This window comes from Haliotis asinina, chromosome 15, assembly GCF_037392515.1.
Source record: "Haliotis asinina isolate JCU_RB_2024 chromosome 15, JCU_Hal_asi_v2, whole genome shotgun sequence".
NCBI classification, from domain to species: domain Eukaryota; kingdom Metazoa; phylum Mollusca; class Gastropoda; order Lepetellida; family Haliotidae; genus Haliotis; species Haliotis asinina.
This window is the reverse complement of record NC_090294.1, coordinates 20,647,891-20,669,444: the sequence shown is the minus strand read 5'-3', so window position 1 is coordinate 20,669,444 and position 21,554 is coordinate 20,647,891. Positions and strand designations below refer to the sequence as shown.

Here is a 21,554-nt window from a genome sequence, read left to right as displayed (position 1 = left end):
ATGGTAATAAAACAGGACTAAGATGTAATGTCACTCGCTTCATTGAGGCCGTTGACAGCTGCATACATGCAAGGTCGTCTGAGGTAAGTAGTCCTATGGTCAGTAAAGTTCAAGGTCTCTGAAGTTGACCCTGGTTAAAGACACCAACTTACGCTATAGCGTGAATGGTCGTTGAAACACTGACCACGGAGATCTTTCAAAATGTTTGTTATAATCTGTTATCGATGTTAAAAGTATAAGTTATAAGTTATGGAGAGCTGTATGATTAATCTTTTAAAACATATCCAATGTTCATTTTTTAATTATTTCTGTAGCATTCACGGTTTTTTTCAATAGCAGTCTAGTCTAGTGACTGTCGTATTCACTTTAGTTAAGCCACAACTTCCAAAGGTCTGGGTCATGGTTCACTACTATATATTGACAGGTGTTTGGTGTTAGGTTTTGTCGTATTAACAAAGCCGTGCATCTCGATGTCCACAATCCAGGGTCAAAGCTATACATATACATCAGATCCTCATCAGTGGCTCTACCAGTTCACTCAAGAATAAAAGGTCATATTTGGGATTGCAGTGGCTCTCTTCTTTGAGAGGCATTTACACTCTGGATTCCGAATTTGAAGTCCTTTTCACTTAAACCACTCAGATTTCTACAAATGGAAGTCTGACAAGTGGTAATCTGGATGCCTTAGTTCTTGTCTCCTTGAAAGAGTGTAAGTTGGCACTGCCCCCACGGACGAAAGCTTTGAGTGAGTGAGTGAGTGAGTTTAACTTTACGTCGCACTCAGCAATATACCAGCTATATGGCGGCGGTCTGTAAATAATCGAGTCTTAACCAGACAATCCAGTCATCAACAGCATGAGCATCAATCTGTCCAAATGGGAACCGATGACATGTGTCAACCAAGTAAGCGACCTGACCACCCGATCCCGTTAGTCGCCTCTTACGACAAGCATAGTCGAATTTTATGACAAGCATGGGTTGCTGAAGGTCTATTCTACCCCGGACCTTCACGGGTCACAAAAACTTTGAATGCACAATGCCATTTCGAAAGCGGTCAAATGTAGCATGTGTTAAATTTGGGATTAACATATCCTAGCTGAGTACACCTTGTAATACGCCTTTGAGTTAGGTCACCTGGAGCTTCGGAGTGCTTGGGAGAAAATATTCTTTTTATTGTGAAAAATCAAAGCATTTGCCAGTCATCGTGCACTTATGAACTTAATAACAAGTGTTTGGTTATTATCAAATTTTATTATTGAAAATTTTAACTGTGATCATATGTGGGAATGTAAGAAGTTACGTCAGCATAATGTTTTGGTTTTCAAATGGATATTTTCTCTTGCCCCATTATTGCCCTGCTGTATCAGCTTCCTTCGTTGCTTAATGAACACTGATAACTGCAGGATATGAAGCTTGAAGTGATGACTAATTATTGAAGCTCTAACACAGGCATGACAGTATGACCCACATGCACACTCTTGGACAGACTCTCCCGAGGCTGTGAATGTCTTTCATCAATCATCTGTCTGCGTGGTTCTTTAATCACTCACAGGCGCGTCTCTCTAAAGACAGGCGAAAACCTGAAGAGACATAGACAAATGCTTAAACACATTAATTTTCACACAGCTGTCTATTTTGGGACAAGACTATATATATCCACGAGCACATCGGACACATGCCTTGCCACATTCCGTTTATGTTGGTAAATCTCCCCATCAATACTTCACAGCAGTATTGCAGTTTGCATTGAACCTTCGGAGGCATTGCTTTTCAATTCTGTATTGACTCCTGGAGAAAGGTTTAAGGTTGTTTTCCCTTGCTGCTAAACTGCCAGGGAAAAGAAAGTATTTGCATTTGTTTCATAAACGTGAAACACACAAGGAATGGTCATAGTAACACATATATCGTTGTGTCTATCTTTGTGTTTAGCACTTTCTGTTGTTTTTCGCCTACTGTTTTCAAACTAACATCGTTTCGACAACGTTTGTAAATTTGTAACAATATTTTTCACGCTTGTCTTTACGATCTGACTAAAACCGTTAGATTGTAATTTATGAATATTAACTAATTACGGGAGTTACAGCGTTCATGTATGCATGAGTGAGTTATCAAGAGAAACTCGACTTGCCTGGGGTTGTCGTTTATTAACCATGTTTCATCTGGTAATTGTGTTTATTCTCCATCTTGACAGTTTTGCCCTGGGGCATTCCTCGTTAAGAAAAAGTGTGACGGATACATAGACATGACATAATTAAATTCTTATAAATGCAAGAAGATATGGCTGGTGGTTTTGTTTAAGTGATATTCTAAATGACAGTTGTTGTCTTCTTAGATAGAAAAGCTGTTGCCACTGAGGTTTTAGTCAGGCTTTAGTCAAAATCATACCGCAATTAATCGCAAATACACTTTCTCAGTAACCTTACATCAGAAACAAATAGTACCGCCGTTGTTCTGTCATAATGTACAACCTATGTTTACATGAACATAAGTTCACAAGACATGGGAAGAAATTTGAATGCTATATTTTTGTTATATATGTACACAATTTTCATCTGTGCTTTGCAATCTTTCCTTGGGACGTTTTAAGGAGGGCGTCGGTTTAGCCTAGTGTACAGCACATTTGCTTGTTACACTGAAGGTTTCGATCGTTTAGATGCATGCAAGCACATGTTTGGTGTACACCAAAGAGGTATAACTAAGAAACTGGGGAAAAACGACGGTTTAACGTTGTCCCTACAAGCATGTCATTGATATCATTTTAAAATCAATTCGTAACCTGTCTCGAAAATTCATCAATGTATACTGAACGAAATAAGTTAGGAATATGATTCTTATTTCATCAGTGTGGCAGTAAACAAATAAATCATTATTCACAACTTCAACATTTACGCATATCCCTAACTATTTTTGTCCAGCATAGATACTGGAAGGTATGAAATCAAAAATAAATACAACAACGATATGAGTGGGTTGCAGTGTTGCTGTCTACTCTCGAAAAGTGTAAGCATATCCTGCTCTATGAATGGCAACTGCCTATCATGCTCTTCTGATAATAAACAATTCTAAGTGTGGGTGTCATTAGGTGAGACAACTCTACGTTAAGAGCGCCGATTGCGATTTGGTCGAAACCATTTTCAAACCGAAAATTATGGTTAAATATGTACACACGATAAATGAAAATATATATTGTAAATTGTACCTCGAGATTCAGTATTTCGTTCTTCTTGACCTGAATATTTTTAACCTTGTACACGTGACCATCAGGAAATCATGTTCTCAGAAAAATATTTCATGAATAAACACTGGTTATTAAAATGCATAAAATGTATCTTCTGTAACAAAAGCTGTGAAGCCGAATATTATTCTAAATGACACCTATCATGGTTATTTAAAGACAAGTGAATTGACCATATTCTTAATTAATACAGGTGTCTGTATGAATGGTGAGTGAGGGGATTGTCTTGTTTCATAAACATGTACACTTGTATCCCATTAGACTACTGTTTATTATCTCGCTGAGATTCAGAAATTAATTTTTAAAATTACAAAAACACGCAATCATGTTTGTAAATACGAATATGTGTAATATTTTATGTGCCATATTTAATATGGCCTAATAGATCGCTAAACATGTGTACGATGAAATTGGTGCATTAATCTGATAGTGTACATTCGATTCCCAGGAGGGACTCAACCCAGTATATTACTAGAATCTGTACTTCACTGAGAATAATCCCAAATTGAATGCGTGTCACCAATCAGTTAGTTGAAAATGTAAAAAAAGATGCCAAGGTAGATTCTGTCCAGACTCTCCAAAGACCCGTGTTCGATTCCCCATTTGGGTGCAATCAAGCCAATTTCAGGTGTTCTTCTCACCTTCAGCGACACTTGTTCAGCCATGTTGTCTGTATGACGACATCCATTGTATAGATTAAAACAAACATATATGCGTTTGATTAAACGTTTATTTTCTTAAATATAAGATAAGAAGAATCTTTCACAAATTCCTTTCAAGGTTATAGTATTTTGCTGAAGGAATCCAGCAGGAGCCCTGGAAATGGCGCATCTGAAATAGAAGAAAATACATTGTCAATCATTATCAGATGCATACAAATATTTTCTCACATCAATTCAATCACTTATAATTAACATATCTTTGTATATTATAGGTAAGTTCTCATGCGGAGCAGAGAGATAATTGGTGCGAAGCATCACATTAATATTGTTATAGGCGACAAAACTGAATTGTCTGACTCTGTGAACCATGCCCAAGCATGGATCATTCACCCTACTTTCAATGACTTGATTGCATGATCCGGATTCGGTCATTTACATATTACAGTGGTATGGTTTGAATATTGCAAATTAAGGCATTAAGAACCAGTGAAGTTATTCACCAGAATCCAAAGTCAAAGATGGGATCAATGTCGAAGAAGGAATTCATCATTCTGTTGTAGGGGTTGAACGGGTTCATGTATTGATTGAAGAAGCCACCAGTGCTTGATCCCTGTCCTCTCAGGAACATGCTCAACAAAGAGTAGGGGTTGAAAGAGTTGGCTGAAAACGCTGAACCTGTGCTGTTACTTGATGATGGGTAGGCCATCATGACAGCAACGTTGACGAGGAGGACCAGAAGTATAACTTTGTGAACCATGTTGACGGTTTTAGCTAGAAACAAACATGCAAAATTCGAATTGCCTTTTTTCAACGAAACTGATAGATACGTCAAACGAGATGAAAATATGAAAGATATTTAAAGTTATACATGTTCGTATTCGTAAAGTTTATTACTTGAATTATACCAGAGTGGATTTATTCTGTCGAAAGATATATAGCTAGAAATGATTGTTTTAGTATGTTATTTGTTTAACCATTTGTTAAACTCATCTACGTATTATCGACATATTGAGAAGGTATGTCACATTTCGTTCTGAAGACAAATTTAAGCGGATATCCATGTTTGAACAGTTTCTTCTAATATGGAGCCGAATATAATACATGTGTCAAAAATATCAAATGTAGAACATTTTTTCGACGTTTCAGCAAACTTAATATATCATTTAGTATAATTACATTTATAATGATTGTCTATCAACCAAAATCATAATCTCATATGTCATTAAACAAAGGCAAAATGTATTTAGTATGTGACTTTTGTACAATTATATGTATACAGTTTTCACCATTGGATATAAATGTTAAGGTATCAAGAAGTTCGTTTCAACTTACTGTTGAGATATCCCGAAGATGAACTGCTCAAACCTGGACAATGTTTCTGCTTTGAGTAACCTGCATGCTGACGAACTTATATACCAGTGCTCAAACAATAAACAAAAAAGGTGTACAATAATTTATTTATTGTGAAGGATGCAAATAGATGAAAGAACAATGGTAATAAAACAGGACTAAGGTAAGTTGACACCTTGACGATACGTAGTGGAGTTTCTTTATACAGAATTACATTTTGTCAATGTAAGCATGCCTGTAAACCTGGGTCATTATGAGGACAACTACTTTTAATGTTGGTATTTTATAGTTTATAGAGAAGATTGGTGGTAAGTAATGTCACTCCCTTTATTCAAGGTCGCCTAAGGTCAGTAAGCCCAAGGTCAGTAAAGTTCAGGTCCTTGAAGTTGACCCTGGTTGAAGACATCAACTTATGTTCATGCGTCAATGTCCGGTGAAACACTGACTGCTGAGTCTTTACTTCAAATGTTGTCATGATCTGGTAATGACAGTCATCATCTAGTGTTTAGAGTATTTTGCAAAAATGTCTGAATAATCTGATGAAACATATCCAATCTTGATTATTTAATATTTTCTGTAGTCATTTCTCATGATACGTGAATGTTGAATGTTGGTGGTTATGAAGTTTTCAGGGATGGCTCCTTATTGATGTTAGAACATATGATGGTGAGACTGTAGAATCCACACACACTCTCGGACAGACTCCCCCGAGGCTGTGCTTGTCATAAATCAATGTTGACATTTAAATTTAAATCTGTCTTCATGCTACCTTTATTCACACACACGCGTCTCTCTACCGCACCAGACACATACCTGAAGAGCCATAAACAAATACTTATAAACATTCACATAGCTGTCGACTTGGGGCTTGGCTATATAGCGTAAAGAGTAAATGAGACTCAGTATAGTCTGTTATGTACTTCCGTATATGCTATCGATCGGCGATTGATAGTATTTAAGAACGTCAGATTTTGGGAATGATAACTCTCGATGATCTGCCGAATCCATCATAGTGATGGAAACAATATAACTGAAGATCAAAAACAAACCTTTTCATTGTATCATTGTATTTGCATGTCATTTTATGTAAACTCGTGATTGGAATTTGTCTTCAGTAACCCAAGCTCGTCGTAAGATGCGACTAACTTGGTCAGGTGATCAGGCTCGCTGACGTGGTTGATACATGTCACCGTATTCTAACTGCGTAGGTCGATGTTCGTGATGTTGATTACTGGATTGTCTGGACTCGAATATATACAGACTGTTGCTATATAGCTGAAATATTGCTGCGTGCTGCTCTAACCTTTCAGCTGTCTCTCCCTATGAGCCGAAATTAATTTCACCAGCGTCGACGTATGATGTTACCCTTTCAAAAGTTTTGACATACAGTGAAATATGATCTTTGTATGACGATTTCAAAACATCTTGCATCTCTGGCTCATTTTGATCTGGGCCCCGTTTTACAAAGCAACCTTTACTAAGGTTAACCTTAACTTCCACTTGCCAAACACTGTCACCCATCCAACGACTCTCCGCGGCCAGCACTGTGTAACTTCACTGGACCAGAGCCTCCTTTCACAAAGCATGAAGGTGGCCGTAAGTCACTAAGGTAACCTTAGTGCAGTGTTAAAGAATGGGAGTTAAGGTTAACTTCAGTAAAGGTTGCTTTGTGAAAGGAGCCCCAGGACCAAAACTGTAGCGTTCAAAAGGTTTTATGGGATCAATACATATACAAGTTCACTGTTTACGCATCATAGCTGAAACTGTCAGATGCAAATTAGAGTGCAACACCACACTTTACCAAAACGTTTCTTTCAACGGTGTACCTGCCTTTCCCCAAGCCCCTGGTACCATCATTAATATGTAATTCCTAAACTGTTGCTCGTGATTAAAGTTAATCATATTTTAAACTCTGCTGTTCACATCCTGATTACGAAAATCGATTTAAACAATCATATATTCTTGTAAATGAAATAGTTTATGGTCACCACATGGTGATCAAAAGCCTACAGAACCGCATTCAGTAAAATATGAAAGATAATAACTATGAACTGAAGAATGAACGAAATAAACTTCGGGAACACCTGCAGAGTTATCTAGGATCAAATATGTCTTGTACCAAAGCCAAGAACCATAAAGTCAATGCTCTTAGACACTGATTGATGAGTAGATGTTTCGAAGGCAATACTCGTTGACTTTATCTACCGTCCACAGTCAATGACCGTGACCTCTTCCGGCCATGAACTTCTAACAAATAGGTATACATGTGCCTCCGATGACCTTAAGTGACCACAGTCACCTGTGTCTACCCCAGTCACAATGACATCAGTTGATACGTTTACTACTGACATGGTTACCGTGACATTAGGGAATCAGAGGCTCTTCATCATAACGGGTTGTCACCTTTTTTCTAGCATTCCAATGAGGATTTTGATATAGCTATTGTTACTGTTGTTGAATATATTTACGGTTTGGGTACATGTATATAACTTAAAGCATTCAAGGTTCTTTGAGAAGAAGTAATGTCCTAAAGTGGGTGATTTGCTCTTTTGGCATTTCCACAGACCATGCAAATAGAAAATCTTTCTCATAACATTAAATGAGGTTTGGCATAAGTTCTTCGATAAATGTATAAAGCATAAGTATTCAAAGACACACTTAAGTATATGAACTATATAATGTTAATCATGAAGCATTGTTTTCTAATACTAACGAGAAGATAAAGAGCTAACACTACAGATCTCGGTAGATTCCTTTTAGATCACTCACTGATTCAGCTGTAGGTGTGTGTTGGCACATTTAAGCACATCACGGATCCAATATCAAACATGCCTAGTACGTTTCTTTGTTAGAATTCATATACAATATTTTTAGCAGAGTACGCTGGTGTGGGTCAGCGTTTTATAGTGTAAACCCATTGACTAATACAATATTGATATAAGGATTCAATGTGAGAAAATACGGAGATCATCTCTCTCTCTCTCTTTGCTTTAATACGCACAAGGCAAACACTTATTGTGCATATACGGATCAGATCATATGTAGGCACATATACGTAGAAAATTCTAATGTTTACATTGCCAAACTGAAAATATTCTAGTTTTTAAAGGTTGACACATGACACTGTTACGGTTTGTCAGTCTGAAGACGCAAGTGCGATTCCGCGTATGTGTGCAAATTCAGGTTGCCAATGTCGCGAAAGTAGCGAAATATGGCCTAAAATGCGTAAACTCAATCATACACTGACTCACTGTATTTAAATTGAATTTTAATCTATTATTATTGCTGTTGTTGTACTTGTTGTTAGAATGTATCTTTATCGTCAAAACAGTCTATTCTACAATCTTAGAGAAGGCGTACACTCTTTTCAATTCTCTATATTCCCTTACATTTATCATCCAAATTATTTAGAACCAGTCGTCTAACTAATGGATACCGTTATTTTTCAGTATTATTGATTATATTGTCTCTACGAGTAATCAGCATGCTATGACAATGCAGTCCCACAATAGATATTTAGCTAATGAGTAAATAGTTTATAACTATGATTCTTTTTATGGCGTTCACTCATTACAGAAGAGTGAGTGAGTTTAGTTTTACGCGGCCTTTGACAATATTCCCCAATATAAGGCAGGGGACATAAGAAATAGGTTTAACACAATGAACCCATGTGGGAAATCGAATCCGGGCTTTTGGCGTGACTAGCGAACGTTTTAACCGTTAGGCTACCCAATCGCCTCATTTTAGAACTAACATTTAGAAAATAGGGTATATTACATTTTGCGAGCAAACCACAAATCAATGCCAACGTTTATGAGAAAACGTTATATATATATATCCTTACAGATGAAGCATTTCTAATGATTCATGATTAAAGTTAATCATATTTTAAACTCTGCTGTTCACATCCTGATTACGAAAATCGATTTAAACAATCATATATTCTTGTAAATGAAATAGTTTATGGTCACCACATGGTGATCAAAAGCCTACAGAACCGCATTCAGTAAAATATGAAAGATAATAACTATGAACTGAAGAATGAACGAAATAAACTTCGGGAACACCTGCAGAGTTATCTAGGATCAAATATGTCTTGTACCAAAGCCAAGAACCATAAAGTCAATGCTCTTAGACACTGATTGATGAGTAGATGTTTCGAAGGCAATACTCGTTGACTTTATCTACCGTCCACAGTCAATGACCGTGACCTCTTCCGGCCATGAACTTCTAACAAATAGGTATACATGTGCCTCCGATGACCTTAAGTGACCACAGTCACCTGTGTCTACCCCAGTCACAATGACATCAGTTGATACGTTTACTACTGACATGGTTACCGTGACATTAGGGAATCAGAGACTCTTCATCATAACGGGTTGTCACCTTTTTTCTAGCATTCCAATGAGGATTTTGATATAGCTATTGTTACTGTTGTTGAATATATTTACGGTTTGGGTACATGTATATAACTTAAAGCATTCAAGGTTCTTTGAGAAGAAGTAATGTCCTAAAGTGGGTGATTTGCTCTTTTGGCATTTCCACAGACCATGCAAATAGAAAATCTTTCTCATAACATTAAATGAGGTTTGGCATAAGTTCTTCGATAAATGTATAAAGCATAAGTATTCAAAGACACACTTAAGTATATGAACTATATAATGTTAATCATGAAGCATTGTTTTCTAATACTAACGAGAAGATAAAGAGCTAACACTACAGATCTCGGTAGATTCCTTTTAGATCACTCACTGATTCAGCTGTAGGTGTGTGTTGGCACATTTAAGCACATCACGGATCCAATATCAAACATGCCTAGTACGTTTCTTTGTTAGAATTCATATACAATATTTTTAGCAGAGTACGCTGGTGTGGGTCAGCGTTTTATAGTGTAAACCCATTGACTAATACAATATTGATATAAGGATTCAATGTGAGAAAATACGGAGATCATCTCTCTCTCTCTCTTTGCTTTAATACGCACAAGGCAAACACTTATTGTGCATATACGGATCAGATCATATGTAGGCACATATACGTAGAAAATTCTAATGTTTACATTGCCAAACTGAAAATATTCTAGTTTTTAAAGGTTGACACATGACACTGTTACGGTTTGTCAGTCTGAAGACGCAAGTGCGATTCCGCGTATGTGTGCAAATTCAGGTTGCCAATGTCGCGAAAGTAGCGAAATATGGCCTAAAATGCGTAAACTCAATCATACACTGACTCACTGTATTTAAATTGAATTTTAATCTATTATTATTGCTGTTGTTGTACTTGTTGTTAGAATGTATCTTTATCGTCAAAACAGTCTATTCTACAATCTTAGAGAAGGCGTACACTCTTTTCAATTCTCTATATTCCCTTACATTTATCATCCAAATTATTTAGAACCAGTCGTCTAACTAATGGATACCGTTATTTTTCAGTATTATTGATTATATTGTCTCTACGAGTAATCAGCATGCTATGACAATGCAGTCCCACAATAGATATTTAGCTAATGAGTAAATAGTTTATAACTATGATTCTTTTTATGGCGTTCACTCATTACAGAAGAGTGAGTGAGTTTAGTTTTACGCGGCCTTTGACAATATTCCCCAATATAAGGCAGGGGACATAAGAAATAGGTTTAACACAATGAACCCATGTGGGAAATCGAATCCGGGCTTTTGGCGTGACTAGCGAACGTTTTAACCGTTAGGCTACCCAATCGCCTCATTTTAGAACTAACATTTAGAAAATAGGGTATATTACATTTTGCGAGCAAACCACAAATCAATGCCAACGTTTATGAGAAAACGTTATATATATATATCCTTACAGATGAAGCATTTCTAATGATTCATGATTAAAGTTAATCATATTTTAAACTCTGCTGTTCACATCCTGATTACGAAAATCGATTTAAACAATCATATATTCTTGTAAATGAAATAGTTTATGGTCACCACATGGTGATCAAAAGCCTACAGAACCGCATTCAGTAAAATATGAAAGATAATAACTATGAACTGAAGAATGAACGAAATAAACTTCGGGAACACCTGCAGAGTTATCTAGGATCAAATATGTCTTGTACCAAAGCCAAGAACCATAAAGTCAATGCTCTTAGACACTGATTGATGAGTAGATGTTTCGAAGGCAATACTCGTTGACTTTATCTACCGTCCACAGTCAATGACCGTGACCTCTTCCGGCCATGAACTTCTAACAAATAGGTATACATGTGCCTCCGATGACCTTAAGTGACCACAGTCACCTGTGTCTACCCCAGTCACAATGACATCAGTTGATACGTTTACTACTGACATGGTTACCGTGACATTAGGGAATCAGAGGCTCTTCATCATAACGGGTTGTCACCTTTTTTCTAGCATTCCAATGAGGATTTTGATATAGCTATTGTTACTGTTGTTGAATATATTTACGGTTTGGGTACATGTATATAACTTAAAGCATTCAAGGTTCTTTGAGAAGAAGTAATGTCCTAAAGTGGGTGATTTGCTCTTTTGGCATTTCCACAGACCATGCAAATAGAAAATCTTTCTCATAACATTAAATGAGGTTTGGCATAAGTTCTTCGATAAATGTATAAAGCATAAGTATTCAAAGACACACTTAAGTATATGAACTATATAATGTAACAGTTAATCATGAAGCATTGTTTTCTAATACTAACGAGAAGATAAAGAGCTAGCACTACAGATCTCGGTAGATTCCTTTTAGATCACTCACTGATTCAGCTGTAGGTGTGTGTTGGCACATTTAAGCACATCACGGATCCAATATCAAACATGCCTAGTACGTTTCTTTGTTAGAATTCATATACAATATTTTTAGCAGAGTACGCTGGTGTGGGTCAGCGTTTTATAGTGTAAACCCATTGACTAATACAATATTGATATAAGGATTCAATGTGAGAAAATACGGAGATCATCTCTCTCTCTCTCTTTGCTTTAATACGCACAAGGCAAACACTTATTGTGCATATACGGATCAGATCATATGTAGGCACATATACGTAGAAAATTCTAATGTTTACATTGCCAAACTGAAAATATTCTAGTTTTTAAAGGTTGACACATGACACTGTTACGGTTTGTCAGTCTGAAGACGCAAGTGCGATTCCGCGTATGTGTGCAAATTCAGGTTGCCAATGTCGCGAAAGTAGCGAAATATGGCCTAAAATGCGTAAACTCAATCATACACTGACTCACTGTATTTAAATTGAATTTTAATCTATTATTATTGCTGTTGTTGTACTTGTTGTTAGAATGTATCTTTATCGTCAAAACAGTCTATTCTACAATCTTAGAGAAGGCGTACACTCTTTTCAATTCTCTATATTCCCTTACATTTATCATCCAAATTATTTAGAACCAGTCGTCTAACTAATGGATACCGTTATTTTTCAGTATTATTGATTATATTGTCTCTACGAGTAATCAGCATGCTATGACAATGCAGTCCCACAATAGATATTTAGCTAATGAGTAAATAGTTTATAACTATGATTCTTTTTATGGCGTTCACTCATTACAGAAGAGTGAGTGAGTTTAGTTTTACGCGGCCTTTGACAATATTCCCCAATATAAGGCAGGGGACATAAGAAATAGGTTTAACACAATGAACCCATGTGGGAAATCGAATCCGGGCTTTTGGCGTGACTAGCGAACGTTTTAACCGTTAGGCTACCCAATCGCCTTATTTTAGAACTAACATTTAAAAAATAGGGTATATTACATTTTGCGAGCAAACCACAAATCAATGCCAATGTTTATGAGAAAACGTTATATATATATATCCTTACAGATGAAGCATTTCTAAAAGAATGGAATAAATTATCACATTGTTCCTGAAGTTCTGTCCATCATCTGTTTCTTCCTGGGCTTCATTATTTGCATGTTATCAGTCTTGTAGATCCAATATCCACTACTTTTCAATGGTATATATTTCAGCCATTTCAGTCGGTATCGTCATCATGGTTCACCAACAGATTCTTCTTGTCCTCGTGGTCAACGTTAAAACGTCAATTCATGTTTCAATCCTTTCAACCCCTACAACATATTCCTGTATGGAATTTACGACTTTGATTCCATCTTTGACTTTGGATTTTGGTAAGTTCTTTCCTAAAATAGCTTTTTCTTCTGCCCGCAAAGAAGTTTTCTAATCTCTTTTGCATGTATTTTCTACGAAAAAAGTAGGAAATAATGAACTTTCAGTTTGGATAGGAAGTGTTAACCTTAACAAACGTTTCAAGGACAGACATCTTATGAACATACCACCCTTTCCCTCTATTACCACCCCTAAATACATCGCATGATATGCACGTGCACAACGCAGTAGCCCACTACACGTGCATGGGTCCCGTTCTTGATTTTGACGTTTTTTCAAGAAGGTCGAGAAATCACTTAGAACATTCATTTTGACACTCAACTTGCATCACACATTTGTTCGTGTTTGTTTCTAGCCGTTTGTTTTAAAATGAAATTCGTATACATGCAAAAATACATGCCATAGACCAATCATCTTTCAAAAGCGACTACACAAAGCGACATTAACTATGGTTGTAAGGAAAAGCAAATGGTGATGCATTCTCAAAACATTCAATAATATCATATCAACATTGGCTGACCCCGATAAATCTCCGAAATATTTTTATTCGTAAATAAAAAAATGAAGTTCCCCTATTTTATAAAAGATCATATATAAATGTGTAACAGGTTCATATCTGTTGCTTAAAGTTTTGTAATCACTTGTACATTAATATAAGTAAGTGGTAGACAATAACTGGGCCAAGAGTTTCGAAGCTCTCTTTGCGTTAAGACAGTCACAAGTGTCATACATTAACATTGATTTAAGACTCAGCGCTAAGAGAACTTCGAAAGTCCAGGCCCATCTGATTAAGGTAATGTTCAAGTCATATTTCTCTGTGACCCGTAAAGTGACAGAAAGCACAGAGCTGATGCAAGTCAAGTCATGGCTAAGGGAATCTGACCAGCTCATGAGTGACATTTTAGAAAGGTGATAAATTCCTTAGGAAGTGATGTGAGGTCCAGTTTGCGGCTTTGGCTGACTGTTGACTGTGCGTTTGGTTCCTTTCACCTTCATTTTCACCGGTCGTTTACTATATATGAATGATCTATCTTATATGTTTTGTGCTGAATGATTTGGAGCAAGGGCTATTGTTAAACACTCTCCAAAGCATGAAATGGGTATAAAGTGTGAATGTTGTTGTGACGTCCCTTCTGGGATGTTGCTGGAATATTGCTAACAGCTTAAACGATTACTCAGTAGATTGTTTAAAGCGTACTGTCAATCTTCAACGAAAGACGAACTATAGTGCTGTTGGAAATACTTGTAGTCGATATTCGAAAGTGTGAAATATCTGTAGAGATGAGTTCGGCCTTACTACAGTTCCAGTAGGAAACGTGAAACAAGGGCTTTACTGAGGATTCAGTACTGCAGAAATGGGCCATGTCCAAAGCGATTTATTTGGAACAGACAATGACTTCATGCAAATGAATGTGCGATAATATTGTATTAAGAAGGGTACCTTTTAAATGCCCACTTTAAAATCAGACATAGCTTCATAATAAACGATAGCTGTCGTAACAAATAATAACTTTCATGCAGAAACCTTTTAAGAATGTAGTTGCCATGGAGACCTAGTTGCAATGTAAATTTGGGAAATATTGCCTAAAACAGTTTTGTTTCTATTTCCGACATTACTTTAACACAGGTTATTCGTTTAATTAATCTGGTGGGAGATTGGAACAACTAATTGCATTTGTATTCACATGTTCTTGAGTGTACATCCTTTATTGTTGTTACAATATGGAGTGTTATGATTAATTGTGGAACCAAAGATCAATTATTTTCATTAATGTGTCGTTTGTTTTAAATGCAATTTCAGTCGGAAATAGCTGTTGAACCATTTTCTTTTAATATTTGTTTTCAGGTAAAAAATATCTTCAGTCGTCATCCTTTCTAGTACGGATTTCACCAAAAGCAAGAACGTAATGAAAATGTGAAAATATACACTACAAAAAGACAAAATAAATTCACATAATATTTGCGCTTGTAAGCTTGATTATAGAAACGTAAAAGCAAAAAGAAACGCATGAAGGCATTCCTTACAAATTCCATTAGTTTATTTAATTCTCGGAGAATACATGAGTATTCATAAGCAGCGAATAAGCATTAACAGACGCTGAGCCACCATAGTGGGCCATAGAGGCCTTTGGTACCTTTGCCACCAATAGGCACCCCATCAGGACTTACATCTCATCCGGTTCGATTCCCAACACGGGTACAATCTGTGAAGCCCACTTCTAGTGTCCTCCACCGTGATATTGCTGGAATATTGTTAAACGTGGTGTGAAAGCATACGCACTCACTCACTCACTCTAACCATGGACCATGAACAATATAGTTCGTGCACTACCACAGCACACAGCTCAGGTGTGTATGGACAACAGCGTATTGAAGGTCTTTGTTCAGACCAGGTGAACCAACAATCAATCCTCGGCCCTTAAGTTGCACTAGTCATATATTGGCTCAGGTATGGCACGTTTATGCCCTGAAAGAGTATTCCAACAGTCTAAATGTGGATATAGAAGGCGTTTAAGTTTGCAGTTGGCATAGTTTCAGCAGATTTATATCTGGTATTATTCTTGTCTCATATATGTACCAGCTGAATTACGTTCATGAGCCTTCAACGTTCATGCTGACCTACATACTCAAATGTAAATGTAAATAAATCTGAACTAACAGACACCTAAATGTAATTAAAAGAACATATTATGTAAACCTAACTCAGTGTGTACCTAGATCTAGAATAACAGGCACCTAAAATGTATTTCAAAATATGAGGTTTATGACAACCGAGGCATTTAAAAGTTGTAAAGAGTAACCAGCAGCTGCAGTACAGTGGATTGGAAACATATTTATTGCAATGAAGACGATGTTTCAGTGTAGATGATAACGCCGTGATTATTCACGTGTCTAAGCCAAAACGTCGCAATAAAGAAGTTGTAAATCCATAGAACTGATTCCTCCTCTTTTCATCAAAACATTCGCCAGTACAAAGATAGCTGCATCGAATACATACATACATGCATGCATGCATCCATCCATCATCCATCCGTCCATCCATCCATCCATCCATCCATCCATCATCCATCCATCCGTCCATCCATCCATCCATCCATCCATCCATCCATACATACATACATACATACATACATACATACATACATACATACATACATACATACATACATACATACATACATACATACATACATACATATTATTCTTGAAACTATTTTCACACACATCTCACACAATAAATCCTGAAGAAAACAGACTGCGTGCTTTGTTGAGTGCTTACCGACGTGTAATAGCATAGCCGGGCTCAGAGCAATTAAACTTTGCAAGTGAACACATAAATATGTTTAATGTGTCTCCGGCAAGATGAAGGATGCGTTTGGTTAAACTTATTGTAATCCCTGTTTATAGTTTGTCATTTATTTATAGTTAGCCCTTGGTATATATGCAGAAAGAAAAGGAATTCATAGAAGGAGGTGGAGCTCGAGAATTCATTTGTAGCTGAGACAAGTGTCCGGTAAGTATTCTCTGGAAATAGATTTTTCAAGTTCATTTTGTACAAAATGCATGTTCTTATGAAGTTCAGGTATTCATATATAAATGATATATATCCTAAAATCGGCGTAAAATGTTACATGTGCCTGTTGCCTGTTGCCTGTTGTATACGGCGTACATAAGTGAGCGCTTTGCAAAATTTAATGTATATGATACTTATTGTACTAGGATACAGATCTTGAAACACTGTCGTATAATATATAATGCGAATGATAATGCATAAATACTTGGGTACTGGTTGAGACGGTTAGTGGGGCAGTAGGGTAGTCAAGTGGTTAAAGTATTCGCTCGTCGTGTTGAAGACTCTGTGGGTGTGAAGTATGATATTGCTATAGTATTGCTAAAACACACTTATTCACACACATTAATCTAATAAGCACTTGTATCGGAAAGTATTCACTCTGGTTTTGTCAATTGCTTAATGCTTCATGCAAATTGTCAGTTGTTCAGTTGTCAATATCGTTAAGCATGATTGTTGCAAAATGTTGAAACTGCAATGCATTTATGAATAGAAGTCACGAGCAAGAGATTTGTTTGTGAAAGAATTACCAGATGGAAATTTTTATTCCCAGTGGCAGGGCTTTTATTTCATTTCCTCTATTTCCTCGTCACAACCGAAGTACAATTTATCGTAAATTTCGGAATGTTACAAAATTTAGATGGTTATCAAAGGATTGCAGAAAAATGCACAATATCTTGTGATCGTGATTTTTATGATGACTATCACGTTCAGAAGGTGCTCTTTATATAGCATATTTAGTAACATTGTGTAAGAGCAGTTTAAGCAGACTTCAGGTCAAGACATTTGCCGTCGTAGTGAATATCCTTTCCATAAAAATGTGGCAATTGTTTACTCATAACAGATGCTAAGAGCGTTATATTTCGGTTTCATTTTATTTCTAACTCTAACTCTAACTCTCATTGAAACGCTCTGTGAGTCAATGTGTTTACATAAATTGATCATGTGCAGTATTGTCTTTGTGTTGGGGTTCACGCAATCGGTGGCTTTGAGCAAAACGTTTAGCGTACACGTTTACTCAAGACATCAAAGAGTGAAGTACTTTCAAAATCGATTTTTAACTATTAAGAACTCATGACTACCTTGGTAAAGTAAAATATATTTATGTTTCAGGTCAATATTTAATTTCCACCAGGACACATTACGACATGATGCTAAAGGTAGTTTTACTTCTTGTCGTCAACGTTGCAATGGCCATGGCGTTACCAACATATAGTTCATCCACGTCGCTTGGTGGTACAAGAACTCCGTTCAACAGGTTCAACCCATACAATATGTACAGTCGATACAATCCAAGACAAAGATCTTCCAGAGGTGGCTTATTCAATTCATTCAACAGATTTAACCCCTTCAATCCATACTCTACATTAATGTATGGCGCCTTTGATATCGACATGCCCTTCGACATAGGGTTCTTTTAACGGGTAAATATTTTGTACAAAATGTTTCTAATAAATCGTATGAATTTCATAATTTAATTCTCAAATAATCTGAAATATAACATCAAACTTATATATGCACATGGTTTGGTTAATTACTTGGCCACTATTTAATATTGATTTGTATTTTATTTGTAAACGTGTACAACTGAGTTGAAAACATATTTATACGGGAAAGGTTTTCGAAAGTTCGTTAAGAAAATACTCGATTTTCGTTGAAGTTATCATGTCACAAACAATAAGATCATCCTGCAATATTTCACATTTTATGCGTATTAATAGCATGAATTATTTACCTCATCTATATAAACACTCGTCATAACTTAGCAACGAGTCGCACCTAAAATACAGCGTACTTACACTTATTTTCAGGTTATATCTATCTCTGGCCACTGTATCTTCATAATCTGAAAGCGGACAACGGAAGATCGATTGTTGTGACGAGAACTGTTGTTGGCAAAGGCGTTCTGTATTTTAACTGCTGTGAAATTCCATGTCTCGAAATAAATCAGGCAACTGAGTATGTGAGAAGTAATATGTTTGTTGTAACTGATCTCACAAATGAGCGACTAACCGTTTGGTGATTGGTCACAGAAGGGGTTATGTATTGAGACTTGCTCTTTCCCCGTTACGTCTGAAAAACAGATATGTATTTGAAGCTATGAGTCTAAATTCTTTGGAAGAAAGCTTTTCGAGCGGTCAAAATATGAAGCAACAGCACTTCTCCCTCCCTCAAAATAGGTAATAGACGATCGCTTGGTTGTGTTGTGATACAAACCCAAAGCGGTTCTTTTGTTGCATCATGATGTCAGTTATTGTATCAATGTTTGAAGCAGAGACGTTCGTGAAGTAATGAGTCTCGCTTCAGTTTAACAGTCAGTGGTAAAATACGCACACGAAGAAGTACCTCATTATAACATGATTGGATAACTGTGATGTAATATGTGGACATGAATGAATTCGTAACTTTGCAGTTAGATTGGTGCGCAGTAAGATAAATGTCAAGACAACTAAATTTGCTGTACTGACAGAGGCTTTGAAAATAACCCGTGAATGAATTTCAGGGGTTGATTATTTTATTCCTTGTGGAAAAGGAAAGAAACAAGGAAACAAACTGTGATACAAATGAACCTCGATGTATTTATGGGTTCTTGTTGTTAATGGTTCAATGCAATACCTTCCTCTGTGAGCATTGCCATATCTGAGGATTATAAAATGGGTATCTGACAGTGATGAATTGTAAAATGAATTAGCGTCATTTTGTGTGACAGGTTTTCCCTACATTACTGCACATAATGAATCAAATATATAACTACCTCATGCTAAACATTACATTTACATTCAACCCTGTACACTGCTTGTGCTTTGGGGCACAGTTGATAGACCAGTCCGATTCTGCAAAACAGGGAACTAAGTACAGTTGCGATCTTGAGCTGTGAGACTATGTCGGGGCTCTGGGGGTCGAATCGCTGATTTTCCCGATTCTCTTACACCAACGTTCATGGGCCGGTATGTGTGCAGATTTGAATTACCATGATGCGTTTGTCGAAGGGGTCGATATTGAGAAGAGTGCCAGTTATGAACCCATCCTAGTTTGTCAGTACATGGGCTCAGGCGTTTCAAACTGATAGACGCATATGACCCATCATACTTGGGCTTAACGTCAACATTAGGCAGCCCTGAACTAAGTTCATGAGATCAATACGTTCTTTAAATATAGAAATCGAGATAAGCAGTCTTGAACAAAACTCATCAGATCCACACACTGTTTAAAGCATAAAAATCGAGATAAGTAGCATTGAACTAAACTCACCTTCATACACTGTTCAATATTAAAAACATCGAGGTAATCAGTCTTGAACTAAATTCATCAGAATCATACACTGTTTAGAGTATGGAAATCGAAACAAACAACCTTGAACTAAACTCACCTCCATACACTGTTTAAAGTATAAAACTCGAGCTAAGTTGCATTGAACTAAACTCACCTCCATACACTGTTTAAAGTATAAAACTCGAGCTAAGTTGCATTGAACTAAATTCATCACCTCCATACACTGTTTAAAGTTTATATTCGAGAGAAGCAGCCTTGATCTAAATTTATCAGATCCGTACCCTGTTTAAAGTATGAAAATCGAGACAAGCAACCTTGAACTAAAGTTACCGCCATACACTGTTTAATAAAATGATTTGAAGTAGAGCGACGTAATAAGATGAATGAAATGTTTGGAGATGACATAGTTATGGTAATATTATTTAATTTGTATTTGTGATTTTACGAGCGCGCAGGTGAACTAAACTAGTTTCTGAGAGCCATTTAACCATTCACTTAATTCTTCACCTCACATTGCTATTTACACATCAGTCTTAATGATGATGTACAGCGCAATACTCTTTGTTATAATTTGTGCGTAACAGTTGTAAAACAATGACCACATCAAAGCCGAATTCTCACTGTCATAGGACGAACAAATTCAAATAATGTGACTAGGAGAGTTGTTGTCTTGCACTTGTTTCCTCAAGTGGTTGTAGTCCATGATTCCTTTGAAAAAGCAGAAGTATGGCAAGTGTAAAAGTGAGTCAGGTGTTACTTGGTATGACAGGCGTCCAGCATACTTATACTGAACAGGAAAAGAAAACGCAAGTTTCGAAAACATGAAATCTCACAGAAGTAAACTTTTACGTTTATGTCTTCTATTGAAAAAACGCGCAAAAGACTTGCGTTTCTTTTGCTGCTCAGTAGATATCAGAAATGTTATTGAGCTCAAGACTTTACCCACATGACTACAATAGTAGAGCGATGGATACCAAAATTGGGCAATGTACCTATACTGGAAACAGAACCTAACCCATTGATGTGACGACCAAAGCTCGCCACTGAAAATACATACAGGTAAATGTTCGTATGTTTATGTACATTGACGTAACAAAATACATGATATGACTCATCACAAATCAAAACCTACTCACAATCAAACGCAACCTCAGCGAGTGACTGCCAAAATGACTGACACATTGACACGTTATGTCCTAATCAGTAAACACTTTACTTGTTAATCCCTGATTTATAATACGTCGCCTTGGGCTATTGTATAACGCTGCCATTCATTGTTACAACGTGTTGTATTCGCCGTCACAGTCTTTACTGGACGTGTGTCAGGCAATCTTTACAAGTG

At 36.7% G+C, this 21,554-nt stretch overlaps 1 long non-coding RNA gene across 1 annotated transcript; it reads left to right on the top strand.

Moving 5' to 3' along the window:
• The first annotated feature begins 16,818 nt into the window (after positions 1-16,818).
• Positions 16,819-18,909, top strand: LOC137266333 (uncharacterized). The gene is made up of 3 exons (XR_010954972.1): positions 16,819-16,882; positions 18,053-18,363; positions 18,751-18,909. It is a non-coding gene; the product is annotated as an uncharacterized lncRNA (long non-coding RNA).
• Positions 18,910-21,554: the final 2,645 nt, after the last annotated feature.